Source organism: Podarcis filfolensis (genome assembly GCF_964270895.1).
Source record: "Podarcis filfolensis genome assembly, chromosome: 5".
Lineage (NCBI taxonomy): Eukaryota > Metazoa > Chordata > Lepidosauria > Squamata > Lacertidae > Podarcis > Podarcis filfolensis.
In genome coordinates, this window is record NC_139608.1 from 78,458,673 (window position 1) to 78,485,437 (window position 26,765).

The 26,765-nt window shown below is 46.0% G+C and overlaps 1 long non-coding RNA gene across 1 annotated transcript; it reads left to right on the forward strand.

Moving 5' to 3' along the window:
- Positions 1 to 1,923: 1,923 nt before the first annotated feature.
- On the forward strand, positions 1,924 to 11,643 carry LOC310763153. Its single transcript, XR_014548517.1, has 2 exons — positions 1,924 to 2,244; positions 11,330 to 11,643. It is a non-coding gene; the product is annotated as an uncharacterized lncRNA (long non-coding RNA).
- Positions 11,644 to 26,765: the final 15,122 nt, after the last annotated feature.

A 26,765-nucleotide genomic window follows, 5' to 3' on the forward strand; every position in this document is an offset into this window, starting at 1 on the left:
TGCTGCCTATTAGATTATAGGCAGGGACTTCAAGCCTGATTTCTGCAGGTATTGGCTGTGCAATGAAATGGCCCATGGGGAACATATTTCCGTAGCCAATCCAACAGGCATCAAGCACATCAACTGATTGGTGGTGACAGCAAGCTTCCCTTGACAATGCAGTCAGGAGCATACTTTAAGGCAACTGCATCTCCATTTTCCCTGCACCTGATGTCACATATGACACCAGGTGTGGGACAGATGGGCATGGTTGGGGAAAAGCAATCCTGCAGGTTACATTAGGACTTGTGCCAGGCCTACCCATCGCTGCATTATGGTGCAACATAAACTGGTATTCTGAAATCACATCTCACTATGCATTCATTCAAGATGCCGTTGGTGGTAGTCAATGTTACTCACGGTGTAGACCCTTTGAAATCAATGTATTGAAGTAACTTCATTCTTCTCCTCTGAGTTTGACTTGCTTGGAGCTCATCCAATGTGAATAAGCTGTCAAATCTTACCGGGTGAGTTTTCTGCAGATTTATTTATTATGTATAGGATTTATGGTCTGTTTCTATCCCAAAGACACCCGAGGCAACGTATACCTTAAAAACCCCAATACAATTCATTACACTATAAAATCCTTGGAAGTCCAATAAAAACCAGCATAATACTTTACTGATTCATCAATTATGGATAGACAGAGTGGTCAGCAATATGAATTTGCATCATCAAATGGTTACATTAATAGGAGCATCTATTGGGTCCTCTTTTTTTGGTAAGAGAGGATAGACAAATGCAGATAATGAAGAGTTTCAGATATCTGAGATTCACAGGATTTGTTGTCTTTATTATTATAAAAGCCAACATGTTCATGTACTGATTTACAATATATGAAAGATACTATGAACTTCAGGACTTGGTCCCGATCCCCGCCATGTCAACCCCGTTCGGCTTGAATTAACAAAATTTGATCAGAACTTATAGATAGTGGGTTTTAATTGGCTAACACTTGAGCTGGACTGAAAATCCCCCTCCCCCATTTCACAATCCCAGTTGTATTCAACTTTCATAGGATGATGAATAATCTGACATATGGGAAGTATTGAAAGAACATGTGGAGAACACATGAAATCAAAATTCACAAAGAATTTTTGAGGGGGAGCAAATTATATTGTGAATATAAAAGGGCAGGGGACATGAGAAGGGAGAAAAGAAGAGTAAAGGATACAAAGAAAAGGGGGGAAGACAAAGCATAGAAATGACAAGGCTATCAAGAAATGTTGCCATTTAAAATATTTGTTCTGGGTGTTTTTTTGTAATCTGCAATTGTACTATGATCTTCCTGATTATTATAAACTAGCTGAAATCTAGAAGCTGCATTTTTTTTTATTTACCTTTTTTTACCTCTCGTTCTGGGTTTCTGCTTCCATAACTTGACAAGGAAAACGCTAAGGATCATCTTCTACTTTGGTGATCACTCATAGTAGAGTAAGATTGTCTTCCATAAACATGGTTTTAAAAGTGAGTCCGTATGTGACTGTGGAGCCTAATTCTGGATCCACGCATCCTTCTACAGTGGGGACATAGGTTTCTGGGCAAGAATCACAGTGAGGGTTTACAATATCCAAGGCAACCCTTCCTGCATCTCAAAATGGTTTAAAACTTCTAGGGTGACAGTGAACAGCTTCAAGAAAAATTCAGAGAGCAAAACCAACCCCTGTATATGGTGTTCATTGACCTGACTAAGGCCTTTGACACCATCAATCGTAATACCCTGTCCTTCTGAAAATTGGCTGCCCAGATGCTAAGGGTAAGCCAATCTTGAACACTTTCTTAACACAACTGTATCCATTGCCAGTCCCCTGGCAACCTGGAGCAAAGCATTATGACATCATCAGGGAGCTTGGCAACAGTTCATGACGCTTCCTGCTTGACTTTCTGGCCGGCTGGCACAAAATCTCATGGCCAAGGGAAAATGAAACAGTGAAGAAAATGAGAAGGAAGAGATCCATTGTGCTACTGCTGCTGCTGCTCCAGAAGAAAGATAGCTGTCTGAATATATGAGCATCTTCCTCTTTTGCTCTTGGAGTAGTGGGAGCTATATGCTCTCTGAGCAGTAGTGGAATGCTTCTTTGTGAATGTAATTAAAGAAGAAGGTAGAATATCTTAAGAGACTTAAGGAAATCCCTGTGTGCTTGAGAAACTTTTAAATACATTCCGGAATGAAATCTGCAAGAGTCTTCAAATCCCTGCATTGAGGTAATATGAAAGTTCACCTAAGAGATTTCCAAACATATGTTTGTATGTGTCAGGGAATCAGGAGCAGGAGCACTGGGGAGAGAGGATTGGGAGAGCGAAGGGGAAGAATCCGAGGGCAGCGTAGGGGAGTATGACAGTGGCCCGAGAGATTCCATGAGCTTCTCCAGCGAATCAGAAGATTCCCAGAAGGGGGCGCCGATGGTCAGGGCAAGGGGGGTCCCAGGGGGGACGCACCAGAAACAAGGAGCCAGAGGGGAACCCCAAAGCAGCAGTGGAGGATCAGGACCAGTTTCCCCACCAGAGCGTAGTGGGGGGGAGGAGTCACATGTGTCAGGAGCAGTGTCTCCTCCAGAGAGGGAGTCAGGGCTGACCACGCCTCCAACGGAGGGGAGGTCAGTTGCAGCTAGCCCCCCCGATGGGGGAAGCAGTGACAGCAGCAGTGGAACGGTCAGGAGGAAAGTTGCTGGCTGGGCGCGCGCGCCAAGTTCAAATGTGCAGGCGCGCGGAACAGCAGGAGACCCGGATGGGGAACCAGCTCCTAAAGCCCGCCGGAGGGAGGGAGAAGGCTCAGGGGAATCAGCGGGAGAAGAGGCTAGAAAGGGCGGAACCCCGGCGGGCAGGCGGACCCAGAGGAGGAAGGAGCAGCGGAGAAGGTGGAGCAAGGCTAGACTCTTAAATTGGTGTCAAGGGGGAGGAGACTCAGACGGAGCATCAGTGGTCTGACACTTTAGACGTGGGGCTGCGCGCTGCGGCTCTGGAAGTGAAACTGAACTTCAATAAAGGCTTTTATACTTAACAACGAAGCAGCGTTGGTCCTTTGTGAGCTGGGACCTAGGGTAGCCCTGACAGTATGCTCCGTCCCTCATAAAAACCTCGCAGCGTGAGTTGGTGCAGCGAGGGGCAAGACTTGGTGTTTTGCGAGCTCACGAAGATAGGCAAAGATGACTACAGAGAGCCAGGTGAAAGAACTGCAAGAAGCAGTCACGACGCTTTACGCGGAAGTAGCAGCATCCAGGAAAAGAGAAGAAGAAGCAGTAGCGCTCTGCCGGGATCTGCAAGCCAGGTGGGACCGTTGGGGGAAAGAGGGGCTGCCAGGACCCAAACCGGAGGGAGTTGGCCTCGGGAAGAGGGGGGGCAGCCTGGTGGCGCACTTTGATGGGAACCTGCAGCAATACCCTAACTTCAGAGCTGACGTGGTTTACGCGCTCAATTTGCTTCGGAAAGACTTTAGAGATGAGGAAGAGAAGGTGGGCTTCATAATCACTCATTTGCATGGGGAAGCAAAAGCGTGGCTGCGGAATTTGTGGCGCGAAAAAGACCCTGCCCTCAAAGATTCCGATGCATTTATCAAAGCTATGGACGCTTGCTTTAAATCTACGGTAGATGTAGATATTGCTCGGAGGGAAATGCATGGGCTACAGCAAGGGAAAGCGACGGTGAGGCAGTATCACTCGCGCTTTTTTGCCTTACTGAACGTGCTGGGCTGGGAGAAGGACTCCATTGCTGTCAGAGACCTGTTCTGGGAGGGGCTAAGTGGAGAGGTGAAAGATGAACTGGCAAGAGGAGAAAGACCCCAAAATACCCAAGAAGTTGCCCAAAGAGCGTTGGCAATTGGTGTGCGCCTGGAAGGACGTAAGGGAAGCACCCCAGCCAGGACAACCCCTTTCTTTCCCAGAGAGGCGGGGCGGGCGCTGTCCATGCCTCCTTTGGGAAGGGGAGAAGAGCCGATGGAGATTGGTGGTGCAAGGGCTCAGACTGCCAGCAGAGCCCAAACACCGGGAGCAGTCAAGGGGAAGGCTCCTAGAGGGACCAGGAAGTGTTACATCTGCGACAGTGCACAGCACATGGCCAAAGAGTGTCCCCAGAGGCTCCAGAAGCACACTGCAGCCTCAGCAACAGTAAAGGGAACAGGTGAGCAGCTGAAACAGCTGCAGGGGGAAGAAGAAGCCTGGTTGGAAACAGAGCCACTGGGGCCCAACCAGGCAAGTCAGTGAAGCAGTCCCCAGAGATTTTACAGCCCACAGACCCCCTCCCACCCAAACCAGTGGTGCAACTCACCGCATCGCTCCAGTTGCCCAATGGGCACACCATGCAAGTACCAATAACCATTGACTCTGGGAGCAACGCAGACTTTATTGGAGTGGACTTTATCAAGCAACATCGCATAGCACTCATGCCAGCCACGATGCCCCTAAACGTCGTCACGGTCGATGGCAGGAAGCTACTGGGAGGAGAGGTGGTACAGCAAACACCACCGATGGTGATGCAAATTGGAAACCACCGCGAAGTCATCAGCTTCAACGTCACCCACCTGTCGGACACGCCCATAGTGTTGGGTATGAGTTGGCTGGATAGGCACAGCCCGGCATTGGCATGGTACCAGCGGCAGTTGACCTTCTGTTCCTCCTACTGCGCAGAACACTGCATCCAGACCCGCCAGGAGGAGGAGGGGCAAGAGGATGAACCGCAGCTACACCTAGGCATGGTGCAAGCGGTACCCAACAAGTACAAGGAGTTTTTGGAGGTCTTCTGCGAGAGGGAAGCGGATAAGCTGCCTCCCCACAGGCCTTACGACTGCAAGATTGACCTCCTGCCGGGAGCGACGCTGCCGACTGGGAAACTGTATTCCATGTCTGAAGATGAACTGCAAGAACTCAGGGAGTTCATAGATCACAACTTGAAGCGGGGGTTCATCCAAGAATCTAAAGCAGTGGGGGGCAGTCCCGTGTTTTTCGTGAAGAAGAAGGACACGCCCCAACGGAGACTCATAGTTGATTTTAGGACCATAAATTCCAAAACAAAGCCCGCAGCATTCCCCATGCCCAAGATCGACGACCTGCTCGCGACGGTGAGGAAGGGACGGATCTTCACCAAGTTGGATCTACGAGGGGCGTACAACCTTATACGCATGCGGGAGGGCGATGAGTGGAAGACAGCCATGTTTACACCTTTAGGCACCTATGAATATCGCGTAATGCCTTTTGGTCTGCAAAATGGCTCCCATACCTTCCAAGCTTTCATGCATCACGTGTTAGCGGGACTCCTCTACAAGAAGTGCGTCTGCTTCCTGGACGATATCCTGATCTTCTCGGAATCGCAGGAGGCTCACGAGAGGGACGTCAAGGAGGTCCTGCAGAGGCTACGGGAGCACAGACTTTACGCCAAATTAGAGAAGTGCCAGTTCGACATGACGGAGGTGGATTTTCTGGGCTACAAGCTGTCCGACAAGGGACTCGCCATGGACAGCGCCAAGGTCCGCGCGGTGTTGGACTGGAAGAGCCCGCGCAATCGGAAGGAGGTCCAGAGGTTCGTCGGCTTCGCCAACTTTTATCGCAAGTTCATCAAAGGGTTCGCGAAGGAGACGGCGGCCATCACGGACACCCTCAGCTCCAAGAAGAAGAAGTTCACCTGGACGGACCAGGCGGAGCAGTCCTTTCGGAGACTCAAGCGTCTCTTCGCGTCCGAAGAACAGCTGCTACATGTAAACCCCAGCAGACCAATGAGGGTTGAGACGGACGCCTCAGACAGAGCAGTGGGGGCCGTCCTGTTGCAGCAAGATCCGCAAGGGGAATGGAGGCCGTGCGCATTCTACTCCAGGAAACTCAGCAAGGCGGAACAGAACTACACCATCTGGGACAGGGAGTTGCTGGCCATTCATGCAGCTTTCAGGGCGTGGCGGCACTTCCTCGTTGGAGCCAGACACACAGTGCAAGTCCGCACGGACCATAAGAACCTGGAGTACTGGCGCACGGCGCGGTTCCTGAACCAGAGACACATCCGCTGGGCGGAGTTCTTTGCGGATTTCGATTTCCGGATAGAATACATCCCGGGAGACAACAACGTCATGGCGGATGCACTATCCAGGAAGCCGCAGTATCTCGAGGAAGCGGCGCCGGTGGCGGCCAAGCACATTTTCGCACCGAAAGCGTGGGCGTGCGCTTCAGCTGCCGTGGACCTGGACGCGGTGCGTCGAGCGCTGCAGACGGATTCGTTCGCACAATCCAAGATGGAGGAGGTGCGAAGAGGCACAGCGAAGGACGACGAGTTCCAGATACGAGACGGACTGCTCATCCGCAAAGGGGCTCTCTACGTGCCCGGAGACGACCTCCGCGCGAAAGTCTTGCAGCAGCTACACGACGCGCCCAGCGCTGGGCACTTCGGCAAGGACAAAACGGCGGAATTAGTAACCAGAGACTTTTGGTGGCCCAAGGTGAGGGGAGAAGTCGCGGATTACGTCTCCAGGTGTGACACCTGCCAAAGGGCCAAGCCAGTACACAGGAAGCCGGCGGGTCTACTAGAACCCCTACAGACGCCGCTCGAACCGTGGGAGAGAGTGGCCCTGGACTTTGTCACAGATCTGCCCAGCTCGCGAGGCAAAACAGCGGTGCTCGTGGTCGTAGACATGTTCACCAAGATGGCACACTTTATTCCGTGCGCGAAGGTGGCCACAGCGGAACAGACCGCCAAGCTGTTCATAGACCACGTGTTCGAAGCTCACGGCTTGCCGCGGTCCATCCTGTCCGACCGGGGTCGCCAATTCGTCTCGAGCTTCTGGCAGAAGCTGCTGGGCATCCTGAACGTCAAGATCAACTTAGCGTCGGCACGACACCCGCAGACCAACGGACAAGCGGAGAGGGTCAACGCCATCATGCAGCAGTACCTGCGATGCTACGCCAATCAACAACCCTCGACCTGGGTGGACTACCTACCGCTGGCCGAGTTTGCCTACAACAACACGAAGCACGGGTCTACGGGAGTGACACCGTTCTTCGCCAATAATGGGCGGCATCCCAGAACTTTCCCGGGGTTAGAGACGACGGGGGAGGGGGAGCCAAGGGGAGCAGAGCACTTAGCAGCAGAGTTACAGGAGGTCCACGAGCAACTCCGAAGGCAATTGGAACTGGCGAAACACGCCTACAAGATGCAGGCAGACAAGCACAGGAGGGTCGGGGAGGACATCCAGGTGGGGGACTGGGTCTGGTTAGCAGCCCAGGCAGTGCCGGCCAGGACGCTAGCTAAGAGGAAGCTCAAGCACAAGCAGCTGGGACCTTACCAGGTCGCGGCGCAAATCAATCCAGTGGCCTTCCGGTTGACACTCCCGGAGGGCTCCAGAATGCACCCAGTCTTTCATAGGTCAGTGCTCACACCCTACAGGGAACCTCACAGGTTTCAGGCGACAGGGAACGCGCCAGACACACTTAGTGAATCTCCGAAGAGGGAGGGGTCACGGAGGGCGACGCCACTCAACGAGGTCACGGAGATTTTGGACTCGAGGTGGGGGGAAGAGGGGGTGGAATACCTCCTCGCCAGGGAAGGTACCCCAGCCAGTGCCAACAGGTGGGTACCGTGCTATGCCGTGGAGGAGCACTATCTTAAAGACGAGTTCCATGCACTCTTCCCACACAGACCTATGCCGGCAGAGTATTTCGACGACTGGCTCTTCACGCCCACACTGTCAGCCAGTACGTTCCAGGGTTTTTCATCAGCTGAAGAGACGACGCCAGACACTAGCTCCTCGGAGGGGTCTCTCTCGGGGTTTGCCACAGACCGCTCCTATTGGTGGGACACTCAACCGGAGGTGGGGTGGCGCAGGGAGCTGCTGCGGGGACCTTTGCAAGCTGTCTCACCAGAGGTACCCGGGGGAGGGGAGGACATGGACGTGTTGGGGGAGGATCCTGGATTCGAGCACATCAGCAGAGAGATGGAAGCAGAGGAAATCGACGTCGACGAGCCCGTTGCGGTTGGGCCGGATCCAGTGGACCGGCTACACACCAGGGGGGAAGAATGGTATCCCGCACTCACACCCACTGGACTGGAGCACCCGGAACCCACACCCGAAGAGGGGGAGGGGGGAAGGGGGGGCTTCGAGGGGGGGATGGATGTCAGGGAATCAGGAGCAGGAGCACTGGGGAGAGAGGATTGGGAGAGCGAAGGGGAAGAATCCGAGGGCAGCGTAGGGGAGTATGACAGTGGCCCGAGAGATTCCATGAGCTTCTCCAGCGAATCAGAAGATTCCCAGAAGGGGGCGCCGATGGTCAGGGCAAGGGGGGTCCCAGGGGGGACGCACCAGAAACAAGGAGCCAGAGGGGAACCCCAAAGCAGCAGTGGAGGATCAGGACCAGTTTCCCCACCAGAGCGTAGTGGGGGGGAGGAGTCACATGTGTCAGGAGCAGTGTCTCCTCCAGAGAGGGAGTCAGGGCTGACCACGCCTCCAACGGAGGGGAGGTCAGTTGCAGCTAGCCCCCCCGATGGGGGAAGCAGTGACAGCAGCAGTGGAACGGTCAGGAGGAAAGTTGCTGGCTGGGCGCGCGCGCCAAGTTCAAATGTGCAGGCGCGCGGAACAGCAGGAGACCCGGATGGGGAACCAGCTCCTAAAGCCCGCCGGAGGGAGGGAGAAGGCTCAGGGGAATCAGCGGGAGAAGAGGCTAGAAAGGGCGGAACCCCGGCGGGCAGGCGGACCCAGAGGAGGAAGGAGCAGCGGAGAAGGTGGAGCAAGGCTAGACTCTTAAATTGGTGTCAAGGGGGAGGAGACTCAGACGGAGCATCAGTGGTCTGACACTTTAGACGTGGGGCTGCGCGCTGCGGCTCTGGAAGTGAAACTGAACTTCAATAAAGGCTTTTATACTTAACAACGAAGCAGCGTTGGTCCTTTGTGAGCTGGGACCTAGGGTAGCCCTGACAGTATGTGATCTCAATGCAGCTTGCCCTCTTTCCATGACCTAGTTCCACCACCAGCCAGTCACCATGAAGCAAGAGACTAGATCAAGAGAATTGGTTAAAAAAAAAGCAACGTTATATAGTATACGTTGTTGGGGGAAAAATCTCTGTAGACACATTTATTTCTGTAGCTCTTCCATAATGCACTCTAGGGAAAGAACCCTCCTGCTCTTTGCTGGTTCTCTTTGTGTTTTACTCTTGTGGCAGAGCATCTGTAAAAGAACAAGCACCATCTTCCCTTTTAGCAATGGTTCATATAATCTGTAGCAAGTCGAGCAGAAAGAGGAAATCTCCATCAATGGGTTCTTGAGAATCTGGAAGTGTTTCCCAAGTAGGGTTGTGTGCTCTCTGGGTTTAAACTGGGGCAACCCAGACAGACGGGTGGGGTACAAATAATAAAATAATAATAATTATTAAATTATTAAACCTCAATTTTAGGGGGTTTATACTTTTTCTGGTGTCTATGAGGAGGACTTGAATTTCTGGGTAGAGGACAAGGATCATCCACTCCCAGTCTCTTTCCTCCATCCCAGCATAATTTTACAGTTCCCAATGCTTTTTTTTTTTACTTTCATGAAGAGTGACTAAGGGCAGGACAACTTTTCATGCATAGCCATTCCCTGTGAAAACATATGGGAAAAGGGAGAATGGCTTTGCACATGAGGTAATCTAGGAGAGACTTAAGATCTCTTCAAAACTCTTTGATGAAAGCAGAAATAGGCTGAAATTTATCTGAAATTTCTCTCCCTGCCCCCATTTTCTCCACCCACAATTTTGGGTCAGCTCTACCATTTTTATTTTAAATTGCCACCCTGTTTCTGGAGCATTCAAATTGTGGAGCTAAAAGTTCCCCATGTGGTGACAACTTAACAGAGAAAGGCAGTTGCAAATTGGCATATGTTGCTGTCAAGTCTGTCAGTCTTATGGAGAGAAGGAAGGCAACATTAAACTTATTTTAACATTTATTTTACCGACACTGCATCTCCTCCACACAAAGCCTCACTCTCCTCCAACGCTGCCTGGCTACATAGAAACAAATGCTGGATGTCTTCTACAGCAGAGCAGAAATGTAGGAGAAAGTGCTGCAGGTAAAGAATTGACTTTCTCCTTTTTTTTTAACCTGGGAAATTTGAATACAGCACGTGCTGGTTTTTCAGGAAAGGACGTCTCCCATGCATTAATCCACTGCTGAGTTAAAGCATGGGGTGCTACAAAAAGAAAGACCAACTTAACAGTATAATGAAGGGACCAAGCCAAGAAGAAAAGTGTGTGCGGCTGTCAAAGTTATGCAGCTAAGAAATCAGTGAGGCAGGGAGCCTTCTGACAATGGCAAGTGGGAAGCGCAACTGAGGGCTTGATGTTATGAATGATAGGTTAAAAAGTTTCCGGATGTGGAGGGGCTGACATGCAACCACATCCCTGCAGTGAAGAAATTACCTAGCTGCAGAGTCCCAGTCGCCCTGCTGTTTATACAGAATTGCTTTAATAAGACCGTAAAAGACGAAATTACAATGGCACAAAGCAGAACAATATGTATAGTTCAGTGGGAAAGCCATAAAACAAGCAATAGGGAGTATTGCTCTCGCAGCTTGGCCCATTATTTTCAGGGGCACTGCTGCACAGCAAGGTATGCTGATGCTAGAGATGATTACCAAGGCTTGAAGTCAAGGAGGGCCCAAGATGCTAAAGCTCAGATGTGCTAGCGAGTGATGGCACAAGCATAGGTTCTATGGCAGAGATTGTATGGATACCTGAATATTGGCTAGATGGACAAGTCAATTCTATGATGGTTGGTTCTAATAGCCAACATTTTACATTCATTATTTGATGGATGGTATGTTATACTTGATATGAAATTGTCTTTATTTAGCATTTCATAATATTTTATCAGCAACATGCAACCGTGTTTCAGACTTGTCAGAATTCTACAGTTGGCATGCAGTGGCATTTAGTATTTGACAGCTTATAAGATTTCATATGTGATGGTTGCTAAATCAGGCAAGAGATGTCACCAACCTAAATCACTCACATTTTGAGGAAAGCTTTCATACTTTTTTTTTTTAAGTGAGTTTCAGTCTCGAATTTGACACCTGACATTCAAAATCTGAATTGTGAGACTGAACATTTTAGTGAATGTTTGTGGACATTCATTTAGGCTCAGCATAGTATTATCACTGATATCATGTGGAACTTTTAAGCTATCAAATTTTGAAACACAGTAGTCCCACTTGCGACTACCCTACTGCTTCAGCCAAATTTGCTGGCATAAAATCCTGGATCTTTCAGAATAGTTGACATCATGATGTATCAACAACTAATCAGCAGTCAAGAATCCTCTTTAATAAAAATGCCTTGTTGTTTTCCTCAGGTTCATTTCCCTTAGGACCAAAAAGTCTGTTGGTCATCTATTTCCAAGCAAGATTCCATGATGAGAGGTGAGCGTTTGAAGTTTTTACTTGAATATGGAGTTTTATTTATAACAACAACAACAACAACAACATGCTGAGGTGCATTCTGTCACATGATCCACCGCATGCAGACCAAAATGGTGTACTCCTAGGAAGGCTGTACAGATTGATTTCTCTGTAGGTGTCAAGCAGACCCCAGGCATCAGCATATCACTCTAGATTGCCCCCAGTGTTTCAGGCAGATAAAGAAAGAGGTAAAGAAAGTTATATTTGAGCTCTGCAGTGTTTAACTTCTTTATTGGTTGTGGTGATCCAAAGCAACAGACCAGGCTCAGAATCCATCTTCTCCATGTTTGACCTGTGCCCTAAGCTTTACTGCTTTTAGTGATGAATGCTAAGCACTTTCCTATTCAATGTTGCTGGGCAAATTCATTCTTATTCTTTTCAAACATCTCATCTGGTTGAATTCAGGAAAACAACAACTCTGCATTTATAAAGTGCCAAAAGGTTGGCATCATTTCTTGAGATAATTGTTACCATGTAAACTGACTGCTCACTTCATGCTGTAATAAGTCATGTAACTGGCTGTAATTTTCCTGTGTTTTCAAGCTTCCAGTAGATTACAGAGATCTGGAAAGTTAAATCTAAAGTTGCCTGATTTATTCAGTGGTGGCTATCTAGTCTTTTATATATTGTATGTGTTTGGATACAAGGGGAAGAAATGGAGGCAGTGAGAGATTTTACTTTCTTGGGCTCCATGATCACTGCAGATGGTGACAAAGTCACGAAATTAAAAGACGCTGCTTCTTGGGAGGAAAGCAATGACAAACCTAGACAGCATCTTAAAAAGCAGAGACATCTCCTTGCCAACAAAGGTCCGTATAGTTAAAGCTATGGTTTTCCCAGTAGTGATGTACGGAAGTGAGAGCTGGACCATAAAGAAGGCTGATCGCCGAAGAATTGATGCTTTTGAATTATGGTGTTGGAGGAGACTCTTGAAGCTGAGGCTCCAATACTTTGGCCACCTCATGAGAAGAGAAGACTCCCTGGAAAAGACCCTGATGTTGGGAAAGATGGAGGGCACAAGGAGAAGGGGGCGACAGAGGACAAGATGGTTGGACAGTGTTCTCGAAGCTACCAGCATGAGTTTGACCAAACTGCGGGAGGCAGTGGAAGACAGGAGTGCCTGGCGTGCTCTGGTCCATGGGGTCACGAAGAGTCAGACACAACTAAACAACAACAACAACAACAAGTGTTTGGATAATTAATGTATTTGAATGACTTTGTATGACTGTATGATTTTATCGTTTAAACTTATGCCAATAAAGGCCAATAACAACAATAATGACTAGTGCAGCTGGCCTTCCTAATATACTTTTTTGTGTGTGTGCAAATAGCAGTCAGAGGGAAACCTGAGCAGCCTCTGGACCATTGCCAGTGGGTAGATTGGGGAGGAGAAGTTAAAATTTCTCTCTCTGCCACAAGGAAGCCTGACAAAAAAGCACTTCTTCAAAGTTTCAATTTGCATTTCAAGGGACACTCCCAGTGGGTTTAAAAAAACAAAAAACCCCACACCCTGTCAGGCCCATGGTGCAGTACAAGAGTATTACATTCCTCATCCCTCATAGTCCCAAGGCTGCTTCCTTGCAGACCTATTTATATAACAAAAATGTGCACATTGATTGTTGTCATGCAGTTAGCATCATGCACACCCTTAGACACAGGTAATTACTCTAGATCAGGCATAGGCAAACTCAGCCCTCCAGATGTTTTTGAGACTACAATTCCCATCACCCCTGACCACTGGTCCTGTTAGCTAGGGATGATGGGAGTTGTAGTCCGAAAACATCTGGAGGGCCAAGTTTGCCTATGCCTGTTCTGGTTTTAACTTCTGATGGGGAAGGGCTATAGATCAGAGGTTGAGACATCTGTTTTACATGGTTTCAAATTCCAAGCCCTGGCATCTCTAGGCAGGACTGGCCTGAAACACAGGAGAGGTGCTGCCAGTTAATATCTGCAGTACTGAGCTAAGTGGACCAGCCAACTGGCTCGGTATGAGGCAGCTTCCTATGTTTCTGTTATGCCGCATTTAGGTTTAACATTATGCTGCTGCAGCAAGGTGTGCACTCTAGGAGGAACTGCCTGGCACACAAAATGGATGTTGACCCCTCCCTCCCCCCCAAAAAAAACAGCTCCATACTCACTTGTTCCCTTTTCCCTTTAGAGTTTAGTTCCCAGAAGACATAATGTATGTTTTCCCTCTCCCACTCCTCCAGGGAACGTGGGCAGGGAAACACACAATGTGATTAATGTCATGGGAACATGTTTCAAGGACAGAGCTAGAGAACGGCTTCCTATTCGCAGAAGCAAACCAGTGCTTGGCGTCGCACCTACAGTGGTACCTCAGGTTAAGTATTTAATTCATTCCGGAGGTCTGTACTTAACCTGAAACTGTTCTTAACCTGAAGCACCACTTTAGCTAATGGGGCCTCCTGCTGCTGCCGCGCCACCAGAGCCCGATATCTGTTCTCATCCTGAACCAAAGTTCTTAACCTGAAGCACTATTTCTGGGTTAGCAGAGTCTGTAACCTGAAGTGTATGTAACCTGAAGCGTATGTAACCTGAGGTACCACTGTAGTTGTGTTCAGAACAAGCAGAACCACAACCAATCAAAACTCTCTGACAAGTATATCTATAAGATTTTTTATTAAAAAATCAGTAGCATGTTATTCCTTTTCATTAGCCATAATTTCAAAAGCAAAGGAGATAAAAAATAAAAATAGAACAAAAACGTTTACTTTCTGAAAAGCAAATATAGTCAGAGATATTGTGCCATTGGGTGAAAATGTTGGTTACGTTCACACAGGGCTCATCTACACTAACATTTGTTCCACATTTCTAGGCACAGAATGAAGCTTTCCAGGTCTGTATCTGAGCACTTTTTGGTGGTGGCGCTGCTGCTTTCCCCATGAAAACCCGTTCCTTACTGCTGAATCGGATCAAATGGAAATCCATGGAATACCCAAATTTCTGTTTGCTCCGATTCAGCAGTAAAGTTTGTGTTTTCCTGGGGAAAGTGGCAAGGAGAGGTGGGGGGCAAGTACTCAGGCACAGCCCAGAAAAGCACAGACCTGTCCCTAGAAAGCACGGGGCAAAAGGTATTAGTGGATAAGCCCATGCTTCTTCATTTTTAGGCTTACATTTTAATCCCCTTAGAAAATGTAACTTGTGGTGAAAGGATGGGGCTTGGAAGAATGGTGCTCAGACATCATATTTCATGGATCCAACACCCCTAATGGGGTCTGGCTTTGTTAACAATCAGTTCCCAATCCTGCCAAAGTTCAAGCCACATCAAAACAGGTCTATTTTGCCCCCCTAAATGCAAGACTCCTCTGCCTCCCCCTGCCCCCCACTCCATCTCAAACCTTCTCCAGAGAAAAGATATGGCTCATAGTGAATGTAGAACTCAAGATTTAAGAGCTGGGTGCTGCTGTGAGCATGCACAGCACAGTTAATTGGCTCTAAGGAGCATGGGGACTTCCCAGCACCAATGCACGCTCATAGCAACACCCAAACCTGAAGCTGATGGTTCCACAAACCTACCTTGAGATGCCCCACCATCTCCGGTTGCTTTGAGAAGAGAGAGAGGATGCAGCAGGGACAATTTGCGGTAGAAGTTGACAGTGGGGTGACCTCTATTCTCACCTTGTTCCTAATCTGCTTTTTACAGTGGAACCTCATGTTACATACCGTCCCCCTTGCAAACATTGCGGGTTATGAGCTCCGCTAACCTGGAAGTAGATGCTCCCGGTTGTGACCTTTGCCCCAGGATGCGAGCGGAAGTCAAGCGCCGGCAGTGCAGCAGCAGTGGGAGGCGCTATTAGCGAAAGCATGCCTCGTGTTACGAACGGTTTTGGGTTGACAATGGACTTCCAGAATGAATTAAATTCGTAACTGGAGGTACCAATGTATAGGGCCTATTCCCCACGGGGAATGTTCACCTATCACTAACGTGTGAAGTGGCTCTCTGGTTTTCACTGACACTCAAGAATGTTCGAAATAGACAACTTACAAAACCATGGGGTAACACAGAAAGAAACAGCGATGCCTTATACACAGGGCATCCAATTTGTCATCTTTGCTTAAAGAAAACCCGCAGCTACAATGCTGGCTTAACAACCAGGTCTCCTCTTTGTCTCCTTCCATTTTGCAGCGCTTTCTAGAGTGGCCACTGTCGGAAGCGTGTCATTACTCGAGTGCTAATGAATTTTCATTTTATTAAAACACTTTAAGGCTAGAAAGTGTGCCCCCAACTCATTACTGTAGTAATTGAGTATACATATTTATTTCTCTGCCATAATAGCTAAAGTGCTTAATAAAATTGCTCCGGTACAGGAAAGAGGCTGTAATCATTGAGGGGCAACAAATAAGAATTGTGCAAATTTACCAATTGCACTCTCTAACTACACTCTGATGGTTCATAAAGGAAAGCTGGCTGCTTGTATGCAGTCTGGTTTATGGCCGAAAATATAATTCCTTTTAATAAAACATACAGCACATTACACAGCGGTAAGGTCGGTTCTTTGCTGCTCCTCTGCTCTGAATATAATACAATTTTATTTTGGGATTATTCTCTTTCAGGACTGCTATGGCCACAAGCCAGAACGATGTGTGTACTCAATGTTCTTATTGTCAGGTAGGGCAGACAAGACTCCCAAAGGCATTCAGTCCTCTAATAAAAGTATTGCCTTGCCAGATCTGACCAATCCCCAGCGAGGCAAACACCTTGTTTCCAACAGCAACCAGCCAGAGGCCCCTAGAGAGTTCACAAGCAGGGCATGAAAAGCAATGACCATCTCCTGCTGCTCGTCTCCAGCTTTTGGTATTCAGGGATATCGTGCCGCTGGACAGAGAGGAGCTATAAAGGCATTGTGACTCACTGCTGGTGATAAGACCTAGGCTCCAAGAATTTGTCCAGATTTGTGAATGCATCTCTTTGCACTTTTACAGCTTGCAACCAGGAAGTTCCACTTGTACACATAAGGTACCCGACCACTGACAAAATTGCAAAGAATGGTGTGGCAATCACACAGGGCCCCCGGACGTTTCACAGTCTATTGACCCTGTGCCACCACTGCGACTGCTTTCTTTGCTGCTGCCACCCCGCTTCTCACGGGGACACACGGAGTCCAGATAGTTAACATAAAGAAATAATCAAGTTTATTTTTAAATGCAGGAACAAGCGTATGGTTGCAGTTTATTTTTCTCTTGTCAGTTTCCTAATCTTAGTTCCTAACAACTTCCAGCTGAATTATTCCCAACTATCTATCTGACTCCACCTAACAATTCCTCTCACTCTCTCACAACACAACTCTACCAACTCACTCCTAAGCCTCCCTCTTCCTTCTCCAACACCCAAGCCTCAACTCCCAACTGACAAACCTCAACTCCCAACTCCCAAACCTCAACTGACTTTCAAAACCTCCCACTCTTTTACTCCCCCCTTGCATTCTCACTCGCCAATCACATCACACCCATTTTAACCCTTGACCCATCCTAGGAGGCAAACGCCACAAATGGCTTGCAATATTAATGGAGGTCGGCGGGGGGGGGGATGCTAGCCAAATTTGATGGAAAGAAATCCTGCTGCACTCACAGGTCCAAGCTCTTCATCAAATTCTCTCACAAGACTCACTTTCACCTCTAAATCCATGGTAGAGACCCTATGACAGTCCAATTCAATTACATACTACCAGGAGTGCGTAGGGCTATTATTTATATCACTCATACAGCAGTAAGGGCTGAGGGGATGAAACAGCAAGTTGCCTCATAATATGTAAAATCAGTCACATAGTTATAAATTTCGCTACATCATCGGTTGGCAGAGGCAGCAAAATGCACAATGGCAATGATGCCATGATACAGGGTTCATGATCTTAAATATTGTGGGATGAGAGGAAACTCAACCTGAAGGTGTCATTTTCAGCAGCTGCCTTGTGTCTACATATATACAGTCTTACCTTGGAAGTCGAATGGAATCTGTTCCGGAAGTCCGTTCAACTTCCAAAATGTTTCTGATTGGCTGCAGCAAGCTCCTGCAGCCAATCGGAAGCCACGGAAGCCACGCTGGATGTTCGGCTTCCAAAAATAGTTCACAAACCGAAACAGTCACTTCTTGGTTGGCAGCGTTCGGGAGCCAAAACGTTCGAGAACTAAGCTGTTCGAAAACCAAGGTACGTGTGTGTGTGTAAACTAAAGATCCTAGGGCAGTGTACAACATTAAAAACTTAATTTACACAGCATAATAATAAAAATACAACACACAGAATAATAATAAATAAAGTAATCATAATAACAATCTCTCTCTCCCACCCACCCCCTATTTACCATATTATTTAATAGCCAAAAGCCTGGATAAAGAATGGCACTGGGTGAATCTCTCTGAGGAAAGGACAATATTTAGTTATAATATGTAGTTCCACTCCCTCACTGGTCTTAGGAAACCCACTATTTCTCACACAAGGAAATATGGTAATCTATATTTGCTATCTTCTTTTCTTTTAGTATGCAAACGTTACATAAATCGTATTATTTTCTTTAAAAAAAAATTACGTTTCCCTTCCAATGAAAAGCACTTAAGTTGATTACACAATTAATTTTATTAGTTTCAGCCATAGCTGATAATGAGACAACCTAAGTTTTAGCAGAAGCTGAACTGTAGCAGAAAGGAAACAGTGCCAGGGTTGTGATCAAGACATGACAGGATGAATATTGCTACCTCCTTACATGCCTAGTTTCACTACAGCCCTAGTGTGAGCATATTGACCTGGAATTCCAAAACATGTCCTGATCAACACAGGAAGTTAATATCTTTTGTCAGCTTCCCATGACTGTGTCCAAAATGCAGGAATTTATAAAGGAAAAGGAGACAGGAGGCATGAAGAGTGGAATGAAACAAACCAACTTGACCCCAAATGTTTGCCTACTGAGGAATTCAAAATTAATTTTCAGGTTCAGAAATTTTATGGGGGTGGAGGAGTTTAAATAAGTCTATCCAAATCTGGTCAGGAGAGGTCCTACACATTCCAAAATACTTGGCACCAGTAGAGTTATCTTCACCTGCCCTACCCACCTGCCGAAATTAGGTTTGCAAGAAGCATTCTGTCATAGCGAATACACTAGGTTGTGGTGACTGCTTGGTTGTAGTGTGTTTGTGTATGATGCCCACAACAGTTTCTCTAGTTTACAAATGTGTCCACAAATCCAAAAAGGTTCGTGATACCCTGAAAAGTCTGAAGCTGATTCAGAGAAGGAAGACTTTAGGAGAGGTTTGATGTAGTAACCTCACCAAAGTAATTGGAGTTGGAATGTACGGCTATTACATTTATTTCCCCCTATTGGTTGAAAATAAAATTAGCTGCACCAAACTAGCAAATATGAACATCTTTATTTTATACAAAGAGATATACTGAGCTTGCCAGTTGGGTTATCCCAAAATCTCAGTGCTATTATTATTAATTACCCAGTTTAAACTCCAGTGGTAATGAAATTACTCTGCAGCCTCTGTATCCTTACAGTTGAAAGACATAGTGTGCTTAAGAAGAATATATTGTAGCACTTAAAACATCATTTAAAAATCATTTCACAAGAGGCGTTACCCTTGAGAATACAGGCAGTATTCCAGCTAAGTACTTAAGATGTGCTAATGACTCTGCTGGACCAGGGCCACAGAAACAATGTTTCAATTGCTAGCCTACAATAATTGTTTCTTACAAAAACTACAGTTATCATTCCTCTGTCTATTTTAAGGAAGATCCTCTGTGAGGGTTTCCATAAAAGAGGACACATTTGCTGGTGAGTGGTGTGGAGGAAGGGAGTGGGCGCATGCTAGAGCACACTGTAGGTGTGACATTGGAAGGCGCCAGGGAGGGCGGTGGCAAAATTCGTGCATGCAAATTTGGGGGTTGGGCGCAGGAAGGAAGGAAGGAAGGAAGGAAGGAAGGAAAGCTGCCTCCCCTTCTTTGGCGTGTGCATGGGGTGGTGGGCAGGGGGTGGAAGGCATACAAAATAATTAATTAATTAGCCCAGGAAAAGCCATGAAGCAACATGGCAACTTTTTATGTCGAGGAAGAGACTGACGAAAAGCTCCCCTGGTACCAGAGAAAAAAACCAGGACATTTTGGCAAATTCAAAAAATCCACCAGGACAGAAATTTCCTCCCCGAAAAAGGGGACATGGCCAGAAAAAAGAGGACGTATGGCAACTCTGTGCATATCAAGGCTGACACCAGAGTCTTGGGGTCCTTCAGTAGGGAGCAACCTGGGCCCTTTTTTCCTACCTGGGTGGGTTCTGTTTCCCTCAGCAGTCACAGTTGTGGCTGTTATCTTTCTTCCCCGCCACCCAGATTAATGAGCTGAAAGATCTGACACATTGTGGGTGGGGGGGAAATGGTGCCACAAAAAATGGCACCAGTTGTTTTTTTCCATTTTGTTTTATGCAGAATATAGTAAAAGGGGAGCTTCTGGTGCAATTTCTACTGGAAAATATGGTAGCCACAACCACAGCTCCCAATGGGACACCCCACAAGCATCACCCAATCATGTTATGTGTCTGTAGCCTTTTGAAAAATGTGGGTCTTTAATAAGGTCCCAAGCATTAACTGGTAGATTTAGCTGAATAATTGGAATAGTCAACTTTTAACTAGTGAGGGTCAACTTTGGTTAGCAACTCTTGGAGTTAAGACAAAACTTGTTTGTTTGTTTCATAAAAACTGTTTTATTTTGGTGTGTTACTGTTAACAGTGAATTTAAAACTATGGTACCACTAGTTTATTAAGTTGTAAATCTTACACTTCCACTGGTATCTTGTTTTGGGTGTTGGTAGCAGATGAGCCAAATATAGTGCATTAATGGATCAATCTGTTAAAATGTAGGTGATTAATGTGTTATTTCCAATATTGCAAGTTGCTACACAAGATTCGAGTCACCCAACCCCTTCTGTGCTGGGCATGGTCTCCATGAAACACGAAACTCCTGGTTTTTCTCAGGGGGCCTGAGGAAGAACAAGAAAGTACATTTAGATGCATGCTATTTTATTTTATTTTATTTTATTTTATTTAGAAAGATTTATGGACCACAAAGTCTTTTAAGTGCAGGCCTGTGCCAGCTGACATACTCTAACTGGGAATGGAACCTCCCTACTTTCTATTGCCTTCTTTTGTGTTTTTATTTATTGCCTCTCTATCTGGGAGCAAGGAGAAGGTTCTCAGCAGTCATGTGTACCTGTCAAACTTTCTTCTGGAGTCCTGCTAGCCTTCTCTTTCCACTGAATGGAAAAGCCTTTGCCCCTCGATCACCTGGTTGTTGTTTTTTTTAATGCAACTGATTATATAGTATTATTCTGTGAGGAAATTTTATTGTTAGTGTATTTCATTGCTGGTTTTAATGAGAGCATTTTATAGGTCTTTATTTCATTTTAAACTAGTGAGAAGTGCCCGGCACTGCTGAGGAATTCAAAGAAACAAACAAACAAATAAGAGTAAGGTTTAAATGGCTAGTGTAATGTGTGAAATTTAGGGCTGTGTAGTTTATGTGTTTTGGGGCTCTATGCTGACCCATGGAACATCTGACATGGTCCTGAATCAATTAGGAGGAGCTAATATTATATTAGGGCTGATTTGGTCTGCCATCTTGATTTCTAACGGTGCCCAGTGTCAAAACATAGAGGAAGACCACCACCTCCACCTCAAGAACCCTTGTTCTGCGCTTGGTGACTGTATCTTGAGAGACATCCAAATTGGTGCAGGTTTGAACCATCCTGCCAAACTATGTTTCTATGTTGCCAATTTGGTGGGAGGGATCAAAGGTTTTATATTCTGTGCAGGCAGCTTGGAGCTTTCTCTTTCGCTGCATGCACCGGATCACCCGCCCGCCCGCCCTAATTTCAGGGTGTTTTTTTTGTGTTGACCTTCCTATGCCTGTCATGGGGTCGTCTGCCATTGGGGCAGGGGCCTGGTAGGAATTTTGTCCATCTGGCTGATTGGCTGAGCAATTTGGTTTTTGCCTACTGTGTAGCAAATCGTCACAACTTGTAAGGTTGCGGTTAGGCATTGGTTATCAAATTGGTTGGAGGAGGGGTAAGGATTGGCTGGGCCTGCCCATCCAATGCTGCTGCTGAAAGGGAATTCTGTTAAAGGAATACATGGGCTTGCCATGTTTTGTCCGAATCCCTGGAATGGGGCTAGGGCTGGCAAGTCCCGGGGATCATGCAGGGAGAGGTGAGGGCCTGTGGCTCAGCTCCATTTCTTCCCAATATTGTTTTCCCTTACTGGCTTTTGCTGGAATCCGGAAGTCAGTTCTGTCCCCAGGCGGGGGGACAGCTAGTCTTAACCAATCCCTAAGCAACCACTCACACTTATGTACAGTGGTGCCCCGCAAGACGAATAATAATAATAATAATAATAATTATTATTATTATTATTATTATTTATTATTTATACCCCGCCCATCTGGCTGGGCCTCCCCAGCCACTCTGGGCGGCTTCCATAAAAACCAAAAATACAGTAAAATATCACACGTTAAAAACTTCCCTGAACAGGGCTGCCTTAAGATGTCTTCTGAATGTCAGATAGTTGTTTATCGCTTTGACATCTGCTGGAAGGGCGTTCCACAGGGCGGGTGCCACTACCGAGAAGGCCCTCTGCCTGGTTCCCTGTAGCTTTGCTTCTCGCAATGAGGGAACCGCCAGAAGGCCCTCGGCGCTGGACCTCAGCGTCCGGGCAGAATGATGGGGGTGGAGACGCTCCTTCAGGTATACTGGACCGAGGCCGTTTAGGGCTTTAAAGGTCAGCACCAACACTTTGAATTGTGCTCGGAAACGTACTGGGAGCCAATGTAGGTCTTTCAAGACCGGTGTTATATGGTCTCGGCGGCCGCCCCCAATCACCAGTCTAGCTGCCGCATTCTGGATTAGTTGTAGTTTCCGAGTCACCTTCAAAGGTAGCCCCACGTAGAGTGCATTGCAGTAGTCCAAGCGGGAGATAACCAGAGCATGCACCACTCTGGCGAGACAGTCCGCAGGCAGATAGGGTCTCAGCCTACGTACCAGATGGAGCTGGTAAACAGCTGCCCTGGACACAGATTTGACCTGTGCCTCCATGGACAGCTGTGAGTCCAAAATGACTCCCAGGCTGCGCAACTGGTCCTTCAGAGGCACAGTTACCCCATTCAGGACCAGGGAATCCTCCACACCTGCCCGCCTCCTGTCCCCCAAAAACAGTACTTCTGTCTTGTCAGGATTCAACCTCAATCTGTTAGCCGCCATCCATCCTCCAACCGCTTCCAGACACTCACACAGGACCTTCACTGCCCTCACTGGTTCTGATTTAAAAGAGAGGTAGAGCTGGGTATCATCCGCATACTGATGAACACCCAGCCCAAACCTCCTGATGATCTCTCCCAGCGGCTGCATGTAAATGTTGAAAAGCATGGGGGAGAGGACAGAACCCTGAGGCACCCCACAAGTGAGAGCCCAGGGGTCTGAACACTCATCCCCCACCACCACTTTCTGAACACGGCCCAGGAGGAAGGAGCGGAACCACTGTATGACAGTGCCCCCAGCTCCCAGCCCCTCAAGAAGGTGCAGAAGGATGTTATGGTCGATGGTATCAAACGCCGCTGAGAGATCCAGCAGAACTAGGAAACAGCTCTCACCTTTGTCCCTAGCCCGCCGGAGATCATCAACCAGTGCGACCAAGGCAGTTTCAGTCCCATGATGAGGCCTGAATCCCGACTGGAAGGGATCCAAATGGTCCGCTTCTTCCAGGCGTGCCTGGAGTTGTTTGGCAACCGCTCGCTCAATCACCTTGCCCAAAAATGGAAGATTTGAGACTGGGCGATAGTTGGCCATCGTGGCCGCATCTAAAGATGGTTTTTTAAGAAGCGGTTTAATAACCGCCTCTTTCAGCGGGTCTGGGAAGGCTCCCTCACAGAGGGAAGCATTCACCACCCCACGAAGCCCATCGCCCAGTCCTTCCCAGCTAGCTTTTATAAGCCAGGATGGGCAAGGATCCTCGCAAGACGGAAAACTCGCTAGACGAAAGGGTTTTCCGTTTTATGAGCTGTTTCGCAAGACAAATTTCCCTATGGGCTTGCTTCGCAAGCCGAAAACGTCTTGCAAGTTTGTTTCCTTTTTCTTAACACCATTAATACATTTGCGACTTGACTTCGAGGAGCAACTCATAGAACGCAGTGTACATAGTAGCCTTTTTTGAGGTTTTTAAAGACTTTGGTGATTTTTGAAGCTTTTCCAAAACTTCTTTTGCAGCCATTTGGTAAGTTAAACTTTTAAAACTTTTTTTGGGGGGGTTGGATTTTGGGTTGGGGTGTTTGGAATTCAAGGACTTGGTGTTGGGGAGGGGTTTGCAAGAATCTGGAAGCTTGTGTTTTTTTTTCTGCATTTTTATGATTTTCTGTGACCATTGGGGCACTCTGCTGTTTTTTTTAAAAAATTCTGGGTTTGAATTTTGAAATGCTCTTTACAGTATGTGTGACTTTAAAGAGCACTTAATAAACTCTTGTTGTACCAAATTTGGCTTTGTTTGGACTTTTTTTGACCATAGGAACGCATTAATTGATTTTCAATGCATTCCTATGAGATTTCGTGCTTCTCAAGACGAAAAATTCGCTAGACGAAAAAATTCGCATAACGAATTAATTTCGTCTTGCGAGGCAACACTGTATTTTAATAAAGTTGTGGCCAAAATTACGCCAAAAACCTTAAACAACAATTCTGTGTGTGTTGTGAGTCATTTGAGCGGTGGTTTGGGGACCTCGACACGCAAACATTGACAAAGACCACTTCCCTCTCCTCAGAAACCCTTGTGCCATGCTAGGTGACAATATCTCAAGAGGTGCTTGAACCCATAGAGAGCAGACAGACAGACAAACTACTTTCCAAAATATATAGCAGATGATTATTTTAATGAGGGTTCCCCCCTGAATTTTATGTATTATTGTTAACCCCCTTAAGCTGATAGGATGATAGGATAGGATAGGATGGGTGGAGTATAAATGTGTGAAAAAAATGCATAAAAAAAACACAAAATAGACACAAAAACTAACAGTGTATTCCTCACACCACAGGTCAACAACTAAGCATACTCACTTAGACTGCCTTGCCTGAGCACATGATGTGTGTGTGTGGAGAGAGAAGAAGAAGAAGAAGAAGAAGAAGAAGAAGAAGAAGAAGAAGAAGAAGAAGAAGCAGCAGCAGCAGCAGCAACAGCAGCCTACTGGATTGTGACAAGAGAGTAGTATCACACACACACAAATTTTATATATATATATATATATATATATATATATATATATATATATATATAATATTTTATGAATTTTTCTAATTTACATTTCAAAATATTCATTTAAACACCCATGGTTCATTTTACATACCATACATCCCTGCATATTTTACATTCATTAAACCATTGTTACATCCATCAAAACTTATTTACACTGTTGAATTTATCTTAATGCTACCAGCGTTTTTAAATGAACACAATTTTTACCCATATATTCAGTAAACATTTTCCAGTCTTCTTTAAATGTATTTTCTTCTTGTTCTATTATTCTACATGTTAAATCTGCAAGTTGCGCGTATTCCATCAGTTTAAGTTGCCCTTCTTCTTTGGTTGGGACCTCGCTCGTTTTCCATTTGGGGGGTAACAAAATGGGGGCCGCAGTAGTAGAATACATAAATAACCTTTTCTGACACCTGGGAATTTCCCTCCAAATTATCCCCAACAAAAAGGATTCAGGTGGTGTGTTTTTTTAAAGGTACGTTTAAACATTTTTTTTCTAATTCATTATATATCATTTCCCAATACTCTTTTACCCTTTTACAAGTCCACCACAAAATTTGCTTTAGAGCTTCTTTGTAGATCTAGAAGAAGAATGCACAGTTATTTTGAAACACCCAAAAGTAGGCTTCAGCTGCCTTTTACTTCATGAAAAAAAAAATCCCTTAAAACTTCCCTTTGGCCATTCTTAACAAAATAATATTTCAAGCGAAAAATGCTGGGTCCAACACAGAGAATTCTCCCCCTTTTTCATTTCTTGTCCAGCACTGCCTGATCACACCCCAAGCTGATTCATGTGTAATGTCATGAAGTCCACTTGCCTGATGGTTAGGTCATATTAGACTCCTGGAGGTCACCTGAGCAATTGACTATATCTAGTGGTTTGAACAGTTTGAACAGTTCCTGGGTTTGTTTGTTTGTTTGTTTTTTTAAAGATATTTATTGGAGTTTCACAAAAACATAAATTTAAAAGATCATATAAAAAAAATACAATAAAAGAAACATAGAAAAATACATAAAATAAGAAAAGGAAGAATAAAAACAAATCCATTTTTATAACCCTAACTCATTATCTTATTTCCTTGGCCTCCTCACACCTTCCCTTTTTGTATCCCCATTTAAATAATCAAATCAGCAAATCCTTACCCTCTTTCGTTTATCTTTATATCTTAACATGTTATAACTCTATATTTTCATCCATTTTCAGTTCAATTTTGCATACTCTTGTTAACTTTATTGCTAATGCCACTTATTTTCAATCCAACATCATTTTTAACATTCATTAATTTTACAGTGTTTCTGAAGATAGTCTTTAAATTTCTTCCAGTCTTCTTCCACCAACTCTTCTCCCAGGTCTCGGATTCTGCCAGTCATTTCCACCAATTCCATATAGTCCATCACCTTCATCTGCCACTCTTCCAGGATGGGTAAATCTTGTGTCTTCCAATACTTTGCAATCAGTATTCTTGCTGCTGTTGTTGCGTACATAAAGAAAGTTCTGTCCTTCTTTGGCACCAATTGGCCGACTATGGCCAGGAGAAAGGCCTCTGGTTTCTTCAGGAAGGTATATTTAAATACCTTTTTCATTTCATTATAGATCATCTCCCAAAAAGCCTTAATCTTTGGGCACGTCCACCAAAGGTGAAAGAATGTACCTTCATTCTCTTTACATTTCCAACATTTATTATCGGGCAAATGATATATTTTTGCAAGCTTGACTGGTGTCATGTACCACCTGTATATCATTTTCATAATATTCTCTCTTAAGGCATTACATGCCGTAAATTTCATACCGGTGGTCCACAACTGTTCCCAGTCCGCAAACATAATGTTGTGACTAATATCTTGTGCCCATTTAATCATAGCAGACTTATTTCCAATAAGTCTTTATATCTTATCCAGACATTGAACAATGCTTTCCTGACAATATGGTTTTTAAATGCTTTATGTGCTTTAACCTTGTCGTACCACAAATATGCATGCCACCCAAAAACATTATTAAAACCTTCTAAGTCCAAAATGTCTGTGTTCTCAAGAAG